Raw genomic sequence first — 11,489 nt, 5'->3', positions numbered from 1 at the left:
ATTGGAGGTGACCATAGGGTGGGTCCACACCGCTGCCCCCAAACCTGCCTGTGTTTGTATCTTACCTCCTCCACTAACAACTTAGGTGACCTTGAGCTAGTTACTTAGCTTCTCAGCCCAGGTCCCTCATTTGTAAAATGAGGGCAAAACCCATAGGATTCTTGGGAAGATCAAATAAAATGTTCCATCTCAAGTATTTCACAGAGTGCCTGGCACATAATAAACACTCAGATGTTAGCTATGATGACGGTGGTGGTGATTAATATTAATAGTACTGGCACTGATTCCCAGGTCTGTCTTGGATATTAAGAAGCAGAAATGTAACTCTGACTATGGCTACTTCTACCCTGGTTACAAAACCCTCTGCGAAGGCCAGATCCACATCCTTGGCTGTTCCAGAAATCTTTTTTTTTTATTATTGTTTTTTATTTATTTATTTTTTTTGGCTGCGTTCGGTCTTCATTGCTGCGCACGGGCTTTCTCTAGTTGCAGCAAGCGGGGGCTACATGGGCTTCTCATTGCGGTGGCTTCTCTTGTTGCGGAGCACAGACTTTAGGCGCACGGGCTTCAGTGGTTGTGGCATGCGGGCTCAGTGGTTGTGGTTTGCGGGCTCTAGAGCGCAGGCTCAGCAGTTGTGGCACACGGGCTTAGTTGCTCTGCGGCACGTGGGATCTTCCCAGACCAGGGCTCGAACCCGTGTCCCCTGCATTGGCAGGCGGATTCTTAACCACTGCACCCCCAGAGATCAGTTTCAACCTCAGCTAGGAGCTGGGACATCATGGGATGCCAGGCAACAGCGCCAGCTTCCCAGCCACTGGAAGTCTGTTAAGTGATGAGTATGCTTAGCAAAGGCAAGAGGTTCTTCTCATCTGTTTTGAGTCGCAGGGCAGCTGAGATTGAGGGGCAAGTGTCCTCTCTGGACCCTGTGGGACAGGCCACATTAAGCATGCCTTCCAGCTGGCTATGATTGGTGCCTCACCTATATCCTATATAGGTGATCTCTCCCATATCCTATTCATCCCTGCATCTATAACTCTATTACCTGTTCACACAGAATAACGAGCCATGTTTATTATCACTAAAAATCTCATAAATTCCACAAGAAATTTAAAATATCAAGTAAAATACACACTCAACCCCAGCATCACTGTAACAACAACCTAAACACACAACCATCAAATACACAAGCCAAAGAGAATAGGTTACAATAACTCACACCAATACTAACAATAATTACCCGCGATGAATTTTTCAAGTTTAGCAATACTGTGATCTGGACATTGGCTCACGGAAGGATGGACTCTCCTGGCCGGGTGCCTTCCTTAGTAGTGTCTCATGGGAACTCAGCTGTTCTGGTGATGCAGTCATGTGACCCCTCATTTGCACACCATTGTTCTGAAGGGTGCTTGGAAGCCTAACTCAACATTAGCCTCTCAACTCTATGATGTCCCTGTGCAAGAAACACAGGCTGGACGCTCAGTACCTCTGAATTTTTTTGTAGGGAAATTTGGGAAACTTTGAGTTATTTGTTTCTCAGGGAGCTACAAATATTTTTCTAATTATTTTCATTTTTGGAACAGCTGCACCACCACTGGAACTTGAGGGGGTGGCTGTTTTGAAACTCACAGGCTTAGGACAAAACCCATCTTGCTTTATTTCAAAGAAAGAAATGATCTTTCAATAATATCCAGGAGAATTGGATGGGAGATAGTCATCAGTTTTTTTTGAATCTGTAGGCAGCTCTCTTGTGTGAAGGGCCAAGGGTCTTCAGTCTACTTAGCTTTCCATTTGGGGAAATTTCCCCCAGAGGATTTTCTTTAGATCCTTAAAGCTCTATGTTTATGAGGCGTGGCGTCATATACTAAATAAGCCAGGATACACAGATAAGGGCTGCAGCTTGGGTTTCTCCTTCTTTCATTCTGTTGTTTAACAAAAGTTACGGGCACTTCCCATGTTTCTGGCCATGTGCTAGCCTTTGGGGATAAAATCACAAAGCCATGGTGGAAATAAACATGGCTCCTCTTCTACCTGTTCACTCTCAGAGGATATAGACACGTCATTCCCAATACGGTGTGACGAGAGGTAAACTTGGCATCCCACAGAGCACTAGACAAGCAGAGGGAAGGGAGGGACACAAAACACAGCTTGGAAGGAGGACAAAGTGAGGCTTTCCACAGCAAGCAAGTTCAGGAGGATAATAGGCACGTAGGGGTGGAGTCTGAGGCAGTATTTCCTGGCAGAGGGAACAAAGTGGAAAGTCTCTTAAGCCTGAGAAAGCAAGACATGCGTGAACTAGAGGAAGTTCTGAGTAGCTGGAGAACAGAGATGCAGAGTGGAGAGGGAATGCTGTGGAGGGCCGCACAGGGGCCACCTCACCGTCCTTTCTTGGAAAGCTACGGCAAACTGCAGCCTCTGAAAAGCCATAAGAAAAATAAGGCCATCCGGCAATTGTGAAGAGCCCGGATTGAGCGTTAAGGTTAAAGTTCAGTGTTAAAGCAGAAAGTTCCTTTATTTTTACATCACTGAGCTTTAAATTTTTCTTTTATATACTTGTTTTAACAGATTCAAACAATACAAAACAACATGAATTAAAAAGAGAATGTGCCCTGTCCCCTGCCAATCCTATTCTCCAACATAAATCCCTGTTAGCAATTGACTGTCTTTCCTAACAGACCTTTTTCTATGCATATACCAACATATATCTGTATATCATTGTCGATGTTATTATTATTGTATAAGCATTATTTATTATTACTATTATTATTATTATATGAGCACTGTTCTAAGCCCTTTATATGCATTCTCATTTCATCCTGACATCAGCACTAAGAGGTAATTATCCCCATTTCAGAGACAAGGAAACCAACACACAGAGAGATTAGGTAACTTGCCTATGGTTATGCAAGTGGTAAAAGGCAAAAGTAGGATACAACCAGACAGTGCTAAAAAGTTTGTGCATCTAACCATTATGCTCTAGTATGTATTTGCACACACACACACACACATACACACACACAATGTTTGCTATTTTATCAGGTTGGGATCATAGTACCCATACTGATTATTCTCACTAAAATACATCATAATTTAAAATTGAGCAAAAGATTTGAATCGACATTTCCTAAAAGAATATCCAATAAGCACATGAAAAGATGCCCAATGTCATTGGTCATTAGAGAAATGCAAATCAAAGTCACAATGAGATACCACTTCACTCCCACTAGGATGGCTATAATTTTTTTTTTTTTTTTGCGGTACGCGGGCCTCGCACTGTTGTGGCTTCTCCCGTTGCGGAGCACAGGCTCCGGACGCACAGGCTCGGCGGCCATGGCTCAGGGGCCCAGCCGCTCCGTGGCACGTGGTATCTTCCCGGACCGGGGCACGAACCCGTGTCCCCTGCATCGGCAGGCGGACTCTCAACCACTGCGCCACCAGGGAAGCCCTATAATTTTTTTTTAATGGAAAATAACAAGTGTTGGCAAGGATGAGGAGAAACTGGACCACTTGTATGTTGCTGATGGCAATGGAAAATGGTGCAGCCACTGTGGAAAATAACTTGGCAGTTCCTCAAAAAAGTTAAACATTAGATTTACCGTATGACCCAGCAATTCCACTTCCAGTGTATATCAAAAAAGAATTGCAAAGAGGTACTAAAACAAATGCAGGTACATACATGATCATAGCAGCACTATTCACATAATTTAGATAGAGTATTCAGTTGGTGTCCTCAGAAAAGGTTTGCAATGGAAAAAGTGGGACAAGATTAGCCCGAGAATAAATGCTGCTTTGGTTCACCTGACGAAGCTTAAAAACAAACCTAAAAGAATCAAACTGTGTCTAAGTAACTTAGTCATATCTCAGAACAAAGGTCAAGAAAATTGATAGGAATAGAAAAATAGGTAGTGGACTTCCCTGGTGGCGCAGTGGTTAAGAATCCACCTGCCAGTGCAGGGGACACCGGTTCGATCCCTGGTCCGGGAAGATCCCACATGCTGTGGAGCAACTAAGCCCGTGCGCCACAGCTGCTGAGCCTGTGCTCTGGAGCCTGCAAGCCACGACTACTGAGCCCACATGCCACAACTACTGAAGCCCACGTGCCTAGAGCCCGTGCTCCTCAACAAGGGAAGCTACTGCAATGAGAAGTCCGCACATGGCAACAAAGAGTAGCCCCTGCTCTCCTCAACTAGAGAAAGCCTGCACGCAGCAACAAAGACGCAATGCAGCCATAAATAAATAAATAAATAAGAAAAAGAAAAATGGGTAGTAATTTTTCATTACATTCTTGGTATTATGATTGATGTAGCATGGGGACTGGGCTTTTAAAAGTCTTTTGCTACAGAGTGTTGAATTTTTTTCTGTCAGACAGTTAAATTGTTGATGGGTCACCTTGGCCTTGTTGAAGCTTGGTTTGAGTCTTTGCTAAGGTGGGTCAGTTTTGGTTTGACCCTTAATCCTACAGCATGGTGCTTACTCCTGGAGCATGGTTCTTATTCTTAAAACACAGTCTTCCTGGGGTCTCCACTGAATGCCCTGTGTTTCTCCAGTCTGGCTGGGTCAGAACTCCAATACTGGGTTGCCCCAGTATCCTGAAGTCTCTGAAATCTCTGTTGAACTCTCAGCCCCTCAGCAGCTATTTTCTACCAGACCTTGTGAACGATCACCCCGGGCATAGGCAGCTTAGCAGTTGTCTAGGTCCTTGAAGGGAACCCCTTTGCAGATTTCTGGGGTCTGTTTCTGCAGTTTTCTCCACTCCATACCCTGTGAGTTCCCACCCCCTTAGCAGCTCTGAACTCTGGTCAGTTTCCTCCATGAGGCCCCTGCTTTTCTACCCAGTGCAACTGCTGTTATATGCTTGGGCTCCACCTAACCCTCTGAAACTTGGAAACCACCTTCCCTGCAAGAAAGCTGGGATGAATATGGGGTTTGCCTCTTGTGTTACCCTTCTCTCAAGGTAGCAGCTCAGCACTTGCCCAAGGCCTGAAATCACTTGTTTCATATCTTTTGTTTGCTTTTATAGTTATTCATAAGGAGAAGTTAAGGCTGATCACAGCTACGGAGTCATGGCTGGAACTAGAAAATCCATAATATATTTTTATTCATTTATTTTTATTGAGGTAAAATTCACATAAAATTAACATACACCACAGCAAGATCTTTTTTTGACCCACCTCCTAGAGCAACGGAAATAAAAACAAAAATAAACAAATAGGATTTAATTAAACGTAAAAGCTTTTGCACAGCAAAGGAAACCATAAACAAGACAAAAAGACAACCTTCAGAATGGGAGAAAATATTTGCAAATGAAACAATAGACAAAGGATTAATCTCCAAAACATACAAGCAGCTCATGGAGCTCAATATCCAAAAAACAAACAATCCAGTTAAAAAATGGGCAGAAGACCTAAATAGACATTTCACCAAGGAAGACATACAGATGGCCAAGAGGCGCATGAAAAGATGCACAACATCACTAATTTTTAGAGAAATGCAAATCAAAACTACAATGAGGTATCACCTCATGCCAGTCAGAATGTCCATCATCAAAAAATCTAGAAACAATAAATGCTGGAAAGGGTGTGGTGAAAAGGGAACTCTCCCGCACTGTTGATGGGAATGTAAATTGATACAACCACTATGGAAAACAGTATAGAGGTTCCTTAAAAAATCTAAAAATAGAACTACCATATGACCCAGTGATCCCACTACTGGGCATATACCCTGAGAAAACCAAAAAGAGACGTGTACCACAATGTTCACTGCAGCACTATTTACAATAGCCAGGACAAGAACCAACTTAAATGTCCATCAACCGATGAATGGATAAAGAAGATGTGGCCCATATATACAATGGAATATTACTCAGCCATAAAAAGAAACGAAATTGAGTTATTTGTAGTGAGGTGGATGTACATAGAGTCTGTCATACAGAGTGAAGTAAGTCAGAAAGAGAAAAACAAATACCATATTCTAACTCATACATGTGGAATCTAAAAAAAAAAAAAAGGTACTGATGAACCTAGTTGCAGGAATAAAGGTGTAGACATAGAGAATGGACTTGAGGACACAGGGTGGGAGGGGGAAGCTGGGGCAAAGTGAGAGTAGCATCGACATATATACACTACCAAATGTAAAATAGTTAGCTAGTGGGAAGCATCAGCATAGCACAGGGAGGTCAGCTCGGTGCTTTGTGATGACCAGAGGGGTGGGATAGGGAGGGTGGGAGGGAGGCTCAAGAGGGAGGGGATATGGGGACATGTGTATGCATATGGCTGATTCGCTTTGTTGTTCAACAGAAATTAACACAGTATTGTGCAGCAATTATATTCCAATAAAGATCTATTAAAAAATTAATATTTTAAAGTGAACAATTCATTTTGACTCTAGTTTACAGCAGTAAGTTCAATGACTTACAGGAAATCAAAAAATTCTTTGAAGAACAAAACTTTCTAAGACTGAACCAAGAAGAAGTGAAAAATCTGAATCACCCCATATTCTGTTAAAGAAATTGAATTCGTAATTTAAAACCTTCCCACAAAGAAAACTCCAGGCCTATGTGGCTTAACTGGTGAATTCTATTAAAAAATTTAAAAAGAAAATTCCAATTTTATACAAATGTTTTCAGAGAACAAAGGAAGAAAAACAATTCCAAACCAGCATAACATAAACCTAATATCAAAATCTGACAAAGGGTGTTCGTTTTGGCAGCACATATACTAAAATTGTAATGATACAGAGCAGATCAGTATGGCCCCTGCACAAGGATGATACACAGATTCTTAAAGTGTTCCATATTATTCTCTCACTTCTTCCATTGGATGGAGGAAAAACAAGCCATGGCTCCCCACTCAGCCCTCCCTTCCTCTCCCTTCAACAGTTTCTCCTTGGGAAAAATCAACATGTATGAATAAAGACACCAATTGAATGGCAAAAAATAAAAATCTGACATAAGGCATTATAAGAAAATTTCAAGCCCAAATCACTTATGAATATAGACATTAACATCCTAAACAAAATATTAGCATATTAAATCTGCCAATTCATAAAAAACAATACATCATGACTAAATGTGGTTTATCCCAGGAATGCAAGGCTAGTTTCATATGCAAAAACCAATCAATGTAATTCACAATGTTAATAGAATAGAGGAGAACAACTGTCTGAACATCTCAATAGATTCAAGAAAAGCATATAACAAAATCAAACTGATTCATGATTTTTTTAAAAAGAGAAAGAAAACTCTCAGCAAACAAGGGATAACATGAAACTTGCTCAATCTAATAAAAAATATCTATGAAAATCTACAGCTAACATCATACCTAGTGGTGAAAGACTGAACACCTTCCCCTAAAATTCATAACAAAACAAGGATTCTTACCACAACTCTTCAACATAGATTCAGGGATCTTAACCAATGTAACAAGGCAAGAAAAAAAATAAAATATATAAAAATTGATATTGAAGAATAAAACTACTTGCAGATAACATGATTTAATGCATGGAAAATTCAAAGGAATCTATAAAACCACTACTATAACTAATGGGAGGATTTGCATAATAAAAAGACAATGTAAAAAAATCAATTGCATTTCTATATATTAGAAATGAATAATTGAAAAATAAAATTTTAAAAGAACTTCTACAAAAATACCAAAAAATGTTAAATACTTAGGGAAAATTTTAACAAAATAGGACTAAGACATGTACACCGAAAACTACATAACATTCCTGAGAGGAATTTTAAAGGTTTACAATGTCCATTGATTGGAAGACTCAATATTGTTAAGATATCAATTCTGCAAATTGATCTATAGATTGAGTGCATTGACCTATAGATTCTAATCAGAAGCTCAGCTGTTGTTTTTTTTTTTTGTAGAAATCAACATGCTTATTTTAAAGTTTATATGGAAATTCAACTGACCTAGAAGAATCAAACTATTCTGAAAAACAATAAAGTTGGAAGACTTATATTACCTGCTTTTAAGACGTTCTATGTTATTGACATAAGGATCAATGGAAACAGAATAGAGAGTCTAGAAATAGGTCAATACACATATGGTTCAGTTGAATTTTGACAAAGTTTCAAAGGTAATTTAATGGGGAAAAGATAATCTTTTCAACATATAGTTCTGGAACAACTGCATATCCATATGGAAAATAATGACCATTAGTTCATACCTTACACTATACACCAAAATTAACTCAAATGGATTAGAGGTCTAAATGTGAAAGCTAAAACAATAAAGCTTCTCGAAAAAGCTTCTAAAACAGAAAATATCTTTATGACCTTGGGGTAAGCAAAAATTTCTTAAGACCCAAAAGGCACTAATCATAAAAGAAACATAAATAAATTGTACTTTATCAAAATTAAAAACTCCTGTTCTTCAGAATATATAATTAAGAAAGTGAATAGACAGCCACAGACTAAAAGAAAATACTTGCAATACATAGAGCTGGCAAAGGACTCATATTCAAAATATATAAAAACTCCTACAAATTAAAAATAAAAGACAATGCAATAAAAAAGAACAAAAGACTTAAAGTATTTCAAAAACTAAATATCTAGATATCTGAAAACTAGATATCTGAATATCCAATAATCATGTGAAAAGGTGCTCCACATCATTTGTCATCAGGAATATACAAATTAAAACCACAATGAGGGGCTTCCTTGGTGGCGCAGTGGTTAAGAATCCACCTGCCAATGCAGGGGACACAGGTTTGAGCCCTGGCCTGGGAAGATCCCACATGCCGTGGAGCAAATAAGTCCGTGCGTCACAACTACTTAGCCTGTGCTTTACAGCCCATGAGCCACAACCACTGAGCCCAAGTGCCACAACCACTGAAGCCCGTGTGCCTAGAGCTTGTGCTCTGCAGCAAAAGAAGTCACTGCAAGGAGAAGCCCACGCACCACAACTAAGAGTAGCCCCCACTCACTGCAACTAGAGAAAGCCCATATGCAGCAACAAAGATTCAAAGCAGCCAAAAATAAATAAATTTATTAAAAAACCCCACAATGAGATAGACCTTTACACCCACTTAAATGGATAAAATTTAAAACACTGAAAATACCCAGTGCTGGCAAGGTTATGGAGCAAATGGAACTCTCATTTATTTCTGGTTGGAATATGAAATGGTACTACCACCTTGGACAACTGTTTGGTGCTTTTTAATAAAGTTAAACATACATTTATCATATAATACAGAGATTCAAGTTGGTCACACAAATTTGCACATAATGGCCAAAAACTGGAAAAACCCAAATGAACATTTATGGGAATAAACAAACTGTGGTATAGAAATAAACAGCAGAATGCTACTCTGCCCAGGCTGGGTAACTTAACAAAAGACCACAGACTGGGTAACTTAAACAACAGACATTTATTTCTCACAGTTCTGGAGCCTGGGAAGTCCAAGATCAAGGTGCTGCCCAAGTAGGTTTCTGAGGCCTCTTCTTTTGGCTAGGAGGTGGCCACCATGTTGCTGTGTGTTCACATGACCTTTGCCTTATGCCTCTTCTTATAAGGACACTAATCCTATTGGATCAAGGCCCCACCCGTATAACCTCACAACCTAATTATTTCCTTAAAGGCCCCATCTCCAAATACAGCCACACTGAGGCTTAGAGCTTCAACGTATGAATTTGGGGGGAACACAAGCACTCAGTGTACAACAGGAACAACAAGGAAACTACTGTTACTTGAAACAACATAACTGAATATTTTAAAAACTGTAATTCCAAAAATATGATGTTTAAGAAGAGACAAAATGGATCTATGGTGTTATAAATCAGTATAGCGGTTGCTTCTGCGTGGTTGAGGAGGGATTAATGGAAAAGTGGCATGAGGGGAATTTTTAAAGTGATGGAAATGTTTTTTCTTGGTGGGAGGGATGGTGACAAGTGAATACCTTTGCCAAAATGCATAGAGCTGTATTGCATTCCCCCAAATTAATGCATTTATTGCATATAAATTATGGCTCACTAGAGTACATTTCTCTATATCAACTCATATGGAGTTACCTCTATCTTTGTAGCAGCTATATTGTCTTCTGTATATGAATGCATCATAATTTATTAAACTATTTCTCCATTGCTATATATTTATATGGCTTACAAGTTTTTGCTATTATTGGTAATGCTGTCATGAACATACTTAAGGATAGATTCCTAGGTGGGATTGTTAGAGCATTTTCTCTGTAAAGATGAAGAATCTGAAGCCCAGAAACAAGAAGAGACTTCTCCAAGGCCTACCGCAATTACGCACTGTGAGTTATGGTGGTAGAAGTTGGAACTGAAGAGGTCTCTGTGGCTCCACAGAAATACTGTTGGGGAGCAGGAAGGCAATGCTGGGCTTCCAACCAGAATAATAGAAACCATTTAGACTAATTCCACTTCCCTCTCTGTCTAACTCCTACTCACCCCGTGGGTAAAAAATGCCTTTGGGCTGCCTTAATTTAACATTATGCTAAGTTAATTCCTGGGATCCCGTAATACCCTAGGCTTAGTAATAGCTCACTATGTGCCAAGTAATGCGGTAGCACTTTAAATGCATTATCTCCTTTAACCCTCACAACTCCATAAGGCATAGCTGTTATGAATTCCATGCCCATTTTATAGATGGGAAAACTGAGGCTTAAACAGTTTAAGTAAATTGCCCAAGGCTACACAGCCAAAAATTAGTATAAACAGGTTTCAGACCCAGGTCCCTGATACAAAAGGGACTCTGTTATACTATAGTACCTCTCAGGAACGGTACTTCACAGGATGTTGTTGTGAAGGTTACATGAAATGGTTGCAGTGTTCATTCCTGGCCTCTCGACAACTTGAAGGCAGTTACTGTGTCTTTATCTCTGTCCTCCTAACATCTGGTGCATAATGGAGTTCAAAGGGCTTAGCACTGTGCCTGACACAGAGCAAGCACTCAATGAGCGCTAATTATTATCATTACTGGAATCCAATAGACATTTGTTGAGTAAGTAAACATTTGCATGAATGACTAATTATCTAGAGTATTCTTTCAGCAAATAATGAACAGAGGGACAACAGGTTGCAGGCCTCCTCTCCTGCCAAGCCTCTCATTTGGAGGCAGCTGACCCATGAAGGAATCGCCAGCCCTCTTCTGTTCACATGTCTGCTCCCCCATGGGATACGGAAGCAGGAAGGGCATCTGACTCAGCGCTGCAGCTCCAGTCCCAGCTCAGTGTACCACAGTGTTGAGCAGAGTGTTCTTTCCTTCATGCACAGCATATTTGTACATAAGGACAGAACCAGCTGGCATGGTGGCGGTGCTCTGGGTGTGTTTGTGTGCACGTGTCTCTTCCTTCCCCTCACAGTGAAGCCAACTGACAATGGGGTCGGGTTGAGGGGGTGCTTAATACAAAGCTCTGGGCAACGTCACGGCACACAAAGGACGAATACAGGCTTAAGGAGGAATAGTCATGTACTCAGGGTGCGAGAACATCAGGCCCTTGAGCCTCTGTTCTATGTTTCT

General features: G+C 40.4%; 1 non-coding gene across 1 annotated transcript; it reads left to right on the top strand.

Moving 5' to 3' along the window:
* Nucleotides 1-6,689: 6,689 nt before the first annotated feature.
* LOC117309825 (U6 spliceosomal RNA) lies at nt 6,690-6,796 on the top strand. The gene has a single exon (XR_004524116.1). It is a non-coding gene; the product is annotated as a U6 spliceosomal RNA (small nuclear RNA).
* The last annotated feature ends 4,693 nt before the right edge of the window (nt 6,797-11,489 follow it).

Source organism: Tursiops truncatus, chromosome 20, assembly GCF_011762595.2.
Source record: "Tursiops truncatus isolate mTurTru1 chromosome 20, mTurTru1.mat.Y, whole genome shotgun sequence".
Taxonomy (NCBI): domain Eukaryota; kingdom Metazoa; phylum Chordata; class Mammalia; order Artiodactyla; family Delphinidae; genus Tursiops; species Tursiops truncatus.
Note: the sequence above shows the minus strand (reverse complement) of the source record. Positions and strands in the feature narration are given on the sequence as shown.